The sequence below is a fragment of the Lytechinus variegatus genome, chromosome 4, assembly GCF_018143015.1.
Source record: "Lytechinus variegatus isolate NC3 chromosome 4, Lvar_3.0, whole genome shotgun sequence".
NCBI classification, from domain to species: Eukaryota; Metazoa; Echinodermata; class Echinoidea; order Temnopleuroida; family Toxopneustidae; genus Lytechinus; species Lytechinus variegatus.
Window position 1 is genome coordinate 20,932,274 of NC_054743.1, and position 6,713 is coordinate 20,938,986.

Sequence of the window (6,713 nt, forward strand, 5' to 3'; positions counted from 1 at the left end):
AGGCAAGAATTTACTTGTTCTTTTCATGCAACAAGTAACTGGACCGACAATGTTTTTTACCGGTCTGGGACCGTCGGACAGGCGCTAATGTCACGAGCTGTGTATTATACATACTCCAAGACTGGAAATATTAAAAAAAGTAACAGATCATACAAAAACGTATTGGCGTATTCATAGCAAAAAAGGGAACAAATACTAAAAAAAGGGAACCTTTGGCATGTGTGGATGGCGTATTTCCGATTAATGAATTCAGTTACTTACGAAGGTTTTAAATTGAGCTTCAAATTGATAGGAATAAACTGATTTTTTTTTTTCTACATGGTCACGTAAACCAATATTTTATGGTGATATTACAATTGTGAGAAGGGTTTCTGCATTGATGACGTTCAAGAATTAATCCTGACATGATATGATTTTTAACCCTAGTGCAGAGCACACGATTGCGCTCTCTTTCATTTCGGTATGAAAACGAAATACAAATGGCCGAGCAACAGATCTGGATTGAAGATCTCAGAATAGATATGTGCGCAATTACTCAAAATCTTACCAAGTCTGAACTTGTAAAGATGTGGCACTTATACTCGCATCTCCAGAGGGATGTCTTCTTCCGCATTTTCAGACGAAAATGAGAACAGACATTCAAGAGAGGATCTGCCTCGTCTGTTTCAATGAGGGTCACTGCATACCCAAATAAGGCCGCAATTTCAGACTAGCATATAGACAGGCTTGGGGCGTGGTGACGCTGTTTGGGGGAAGTCCCTACCCCAGTATTGACAGCAACAGCAACTCTAAAAGGCTCGTGATATTTGTGGACACCTCGGATAGAACCAACGCGATGTGAAATCGCTGCTACCATGACAGACCAAACATTTACCTTCACATAGAGAACGTAACTGAAAGATTTCATGAAGCATTTTTTTATGGATCGTGACACATATCAAAGAATACGGAGTTCATGGATGCAAGACTGTTTTCATGAGGAGCACGAACATCTGCCAAAAGGTGTATTACTAGATGAAATAAGAAGTTGCCGATCTACGATGCCATTATCCAGCACAGCATCGAATTCTAGACATGTTCCATAGGAATATTTCACATGACAGATCATCTGATATCATGAACAATTTTTGTAAAAGAGGGGGTTGTACTAGTCACCATTGTGGGCCCTTGGACTTGGAGAGGATATCGAAGACATCAATTTGGTGGTCCACTGGGGAGCAAAAAATGCTCTCACATACTGGCAACAGATTGGGCGCTGCACCCGAAAACTAGAAGAGATTCGCTTTGATGTATGCTTATAAGCGCTCAATGAACATCGTCAAAGACAAAAGAATGAATAAAGTGTTCAACGGGGACGCAAGTGTCCATGCAACCTTTAGTCATTCAGAATTCTAGACACGGAAGCTCTTAAGAGGAACACAGGAGTTAGAAGATTGCACTGACAAGCCATGCAGATGCCACTTATTTACGTGTTGCTGTCGATGATTCATACAGTGCAGATTTGATAAATTTCAATCTGTTTAAAGCCAGATTTCTGATCAATCATCCATCAGTGTCATTCCCATCAGACTTACTCCTGTATTATCAGCTATTCAACAAAAAAAAGTATTCTTATAAAGGGGAAAAATTATTTTTTGACCAAAAAACAGAATTAAAAAAAAATTGTCTCAACGTAACAATCGCCAACCTGTTGTGAGATTGGTGAAAAAACATGCGAAATGACTCTACCTTAAAACGTGATAATTTACATTTTTCAACATGTGCTCGTAGGCAAGAATTTACTTGTTCTTTTCATGCAACAAGATACTGGCCCGACAGTGATCTTTACCTGTCCGGGACCGTCGGACAGGCGCTAGTGTCACGCGCTGTGAATTAAAAAAAAAACAGATCATACAAAAAAGTATTGGCGTATTCAAAGCAACAAAAAAAAGAGTTACAAATACTCTAAAATGGGAACGGTTGGCATTTGTGGATGGCGTATTTTAGATTAATGAATTCAGTTACTTACGAAGGATTTAATTTGAGCTTAAAGTTGATAGGAATGAGCTTCGAATTGGCGAATAAACAGATTTTTTTTCTCTGCATGGTCATATAAATCAATATTCTATGGTGATATTACAATTATGAGAAGAGTTTCTGCATTGATGACGTTCAAGAATTAATCCTGACATGTGATATGAATTTCAAGTGCAGAGCACTTGACTGCCATCTCTTTCATTTCAGTATGAAAACGAAATATAAAATGGCCGAGCAACAGATCTGGATTGGAGATCTCAGAATAGAATGTGCGCAATTACTCAAAATCTTACAAAGTCTGAACTTGTAAAGATGTGGCACTTATACTCGCATCTCCAGAGGGATGTCTTCTTCCGCATTTTCAGACGAAAATGAGAACAGACATTCAAGAGAGGATCTGCCTCGTCTGTTTCAATGAGGGTCACTGCATACCCAAATAAGGCCGCAATTTCAGACTAGCATATAGACAGGCTTGGGGCGTGGGGACGCTGTTTGGGGGAAGTCCCTACCCCAGTATTGACAGCAACAGCAACTCTAAAAGACTCGTGATATTTGTGGACACCTCGGATAGAACCAACGCGATGTGAAATCGCTGCTACCATGACAGACCAAACATTTACCTTCACATAGAGAACGTAACTGAAAGATTTCATGAAGCATTTTTTTATGGATCGTGACACATATCAAAGAATACGGAGTTGGATGCAAGACTGTTTTCATGAGGAGCACGAACATCTGCCAAAAGGTGTATTACTAGATGAAATAAGAAGTTGCCGATCTACGATGCCATTATCCAGCACAGCATCGAATTCTAGACATGTTCCATAGGAATATTTCACATGACAGATCATCTGATATCATGAACAATTTTCGTAAAAGAGGGGGTAATACTAGTCACCATTGTGGGCCCTTGGACTTGGAGTGGATATCGAAGACATCAATTTGGTGGTCAACTGGGGAGCAAAAAATGCTCTCACATACTGGCAACAGATTGGGCGCTGCACCCGAAAACTAGAAGAGATTCGCTTTGATGTATGCTTATAAGCGCTCAATGAACATCGTCAAAGACAAAAGAATGAATAAAGTGTTCAACGGGGACGCAAGTGTCCATGCAACCTTTAGTCATTCAGAATTCTAGACACGGAAGCTCTTAAGAGGAACACAGGAGTTAGAAGATTGCACTGACAAGCCATGCAGATGCCACTTATTTACGTGTAGCTGTCGATGGTTCACACAGTGCAGATTTCTCTATAAATTTCAATCTGTTTAAAGCCAGATTTCTGATCAATCATCCATCAGTGTCATTCCCATCAGACTTACTCCTGTATTATCAGCTATTCAACAGACCTGACAACCTTCTACAACCAAAAAAGTATTCTTAAAAGGGGAAAAAGTATTTTTTGACTAAAAAAGAGCATTTAAAAAAAAATTGTCTCAACGTAACAATCGCCAACCTGTTGTAGTGAGATCGGTGAAAAAACATGTGAAATGACTCTACTTGAAAACTTGATAATTCACCCTTTTAAACATGTGCTCGTAGGCAAGAATTTACTTGTTCTTTTCATTCAACAAGTTACTGGCCCGACAGTCATCTTTACCTGTCCGGGACCGTCGAACAGGCGCTGGTGTCACGCGCTGTGAATTTTAAAAAAAAGTAACAGATCATACAAAAAATATTGGCGTATATTCATTTTGAAGCAAAAAAAAAGAGGAACAAATACTCTAATATGGAAACGGTTGGCATGTGTGCATGACGTATTTTCGATTAATGAATTTAGTTATTTACGAAGGTTTTAAAACGAGCTTCATAGTGATAGGAATAAACAGAATTTTGTTTTCTCTGCATTGTCATGTAAACCAATATTCTATGGTGATATTACAATTATGAGAAGAGTTTCTGCATTGATGATGTTCAAGAATTAATCCTGACATGTGATATGAATTTTTACCCAAGTGCAGAGCGCTTGACTGCCAACTTTTTCATTTCAAAATGAAAACGAAATATAAAATGGCCGAGCATTAGATCTGGATTGGAGATCTCAGAATAGAATGTGCGCAATTACTCAACATCTTACAAAGTCTGAACTTGCTAAGATGTGGCACTTATACTCGCATCTCCGGAGGCATGTCTTCTTCTGCATTTTCAGAAGAAAATGAGAACAGACATTCAAGAGAGGATCTGCCTTGTCTGTTTCAATGAGGGTCATTGCATACCCAAATGGGGCCCCAATTTAGGAAAGGCATACAGACAGGCATGTGGTATGGGGGACGATGTTTGGGGGAAGTCCCTACCCCAGTATTGACAGCCACGGCAACTTTAAAAGACTGTCGTGATATTTGTGGACACCTCGGATAGAACCAATGCGATGTGAAATTGCTGCTACCATGACAGACCAAACATTTACCTTCACATAGAGAACGTAACTGAAAGATTTCATGAAGCATTTGTTATGGATCGTGACACATATCAAAGAATACAGAGTTCATGAATGCAAGACTGTTTTCATGAGGAGCACGAACATCTGCCAAAAGGTGTATTACTAGATGAAATAAGAAGTTGCCATTCTACGATGCCATTATCCAGCACAGCATCGAATTCTAGACATGTTCCATAGGAATATTTCACATGACAGATCATCTGATATCATGAACAATTTTCGTAGAAGAGGGGGTTGTACTAGAGTGGTAGTCACCACTCTGGGCCCTTGGACTTGAAGTGGATATTGAAGACATCAATTTGGTGGTCCACTGGGGAGCAAAAAATGCTCTCACATATTGGCAACAGATTGGGCGCTGCACCCGAAAACTAGAATAGAGATTCGCTTTGATGTATGCTTATAAGCGCTAAATGAACATCGTCAAAGACAAAACAATGAATGAAGTGTTCAACAGGGACGCAAGTGTCCATGCAACCTTTAGTCGTTCAGAATTCTAGACACAAAAGCTCTTAAGAGGAACACAGGAGTTAGAAGATTGCACTGACAAGCCATGCAGATGCCACTTATTTACGTGTTGCTGTCGATGGTTCATACAGTGCAGATTTCTCTATAAATGAAATGTCAATCTGTTTAAAGCCAGACTTCTGATCTATCATCCATCAGTGTCATTCCCATCAGACTTACTCCTGTGTTATCAGCTCTTCAACAGACCTGGCAACCTTCTAAAACCCAAAAAAAGTATTCTTAAAAAGGGAAAAAGTATTTTTTGACCAAAAAAGAGCATTTGAAAAAAAATGTCTCAACGTAACAATCGCCAACCTGTTGTGGTGAGATCGGTGAAAAAACATGTGAAATGACTCTACCTGAAAACTTGATAATTCACAGTTTTAAACATGTGCTCGTAGGAAAGAATTTACTTGTTCTTTTCATGCAATAAGATACTGGCCCGACAGTGATTTTTACCTGTCTGGGACCGTTGGACAGGCGCTTGTGTCATGCGCTGTGTAATACATATTCCAAGATTGGAATTTCTTTTTAAAGAAGTAACAGATCATACAAAAAAGTATTGGCGTATTCAAGGCAAGAAAAAAAGAGTTACAAATACTCTAAAATGAGAACGGTTGGCATGTGTGGATGGCGTATTTTCGATTAATGAATTCAGTTACTTACGAAGGTTTTAAATTGAGCTTCAAATTGATAGGAATGAGCTTCGAATTGATACGAATAAACAGATTTTTTTTCTCTCTGCATGGTCATGTAAATCAATATTCTATGGTGATATTACAATAGTGAGAGGAGTTTCTGCATTGATGACGTTCAAGAATTAATCCTGACATATGATTTTTTACCCAAGTGCAGAGCACTTGACTGCCATCTCTTTCATTTCGGTATGAAAACGAAATATAAAATGGTCGAGCAACAGATCTGGATTGGAGATCTCGGAAAAGAATGTGCGCAATTACTCAACATCTTACAAAGTCTGAACTTGTTAAGATGTGGCACTTACACTTGCATCTCCGGAGGCATGTCTTCTTCGAAAATGAGAACAGACATTCAAGTGAGGATCTGCCTCGTCTGTTTCAATGAGGGTCATTGCATACCCAAATGGGGCCACAATTTAAGAAAGGCATACAGACAGGCATGTGGTAACGGGGACGCTGTTTGGGGAAGTCCCCACCCCACAGCCACGGCAACTTTAAAAGACTGTCGTGATATTTGTGGACACCTCGGATAGAACCAATGCGGTGTGAAATCGCTGCTACCATGACAGACCAAACATTTACCTCCACATAGAGAACGTAACCGAAAGATTTCATGAAGCATTTTTTTATGGATCGTGACACATATCAAAGAATACGGAGTTCATGGATGCAAGACTGTTTTCATGATGAGGAGCATGAACATCTGCCAAAAGGTTTATTACTAGATGAAATAAGAAGTTGCCGATCTACGATGCCATTATCCAGCACAGCATCGAATTCTAGACATGTTCCATAGGAATACTTCACATGACAGATCATCTGATATCATGAACAATTTTCGTAGAAGAGGGGGTTGTACTAGAGTGGTAGTCACCACTCTGGGCCCTTGGACTTGGAGTGGATATTGAAGACATCAATTTGGTGATCAACTGGGGAGCCAAAAATGCTCTCACATATTGGCAACAGATTGGGCTCTGCGCCCCAAAACTAGAAGAGGGATTCGCTTTGACGTACGCATATAAGCGCTCAATGAACATTGTCAAGGAAAGAATGTAGT

At 39.6% G+C, this 6,713-nt stretch overlaps 1 pseudogene; it reads left to right on the forward strand.

The window, feature by feature from the left end:
- The first annotated feature begins 8 nt into the window (after positions 1 to 8).
- Positions 9 to 6,341, forward strand: LOC121412885 (annotated as a pseudogene).
- Positions 6,342 to 6,713: the final 372 nt, after the last annotated feature.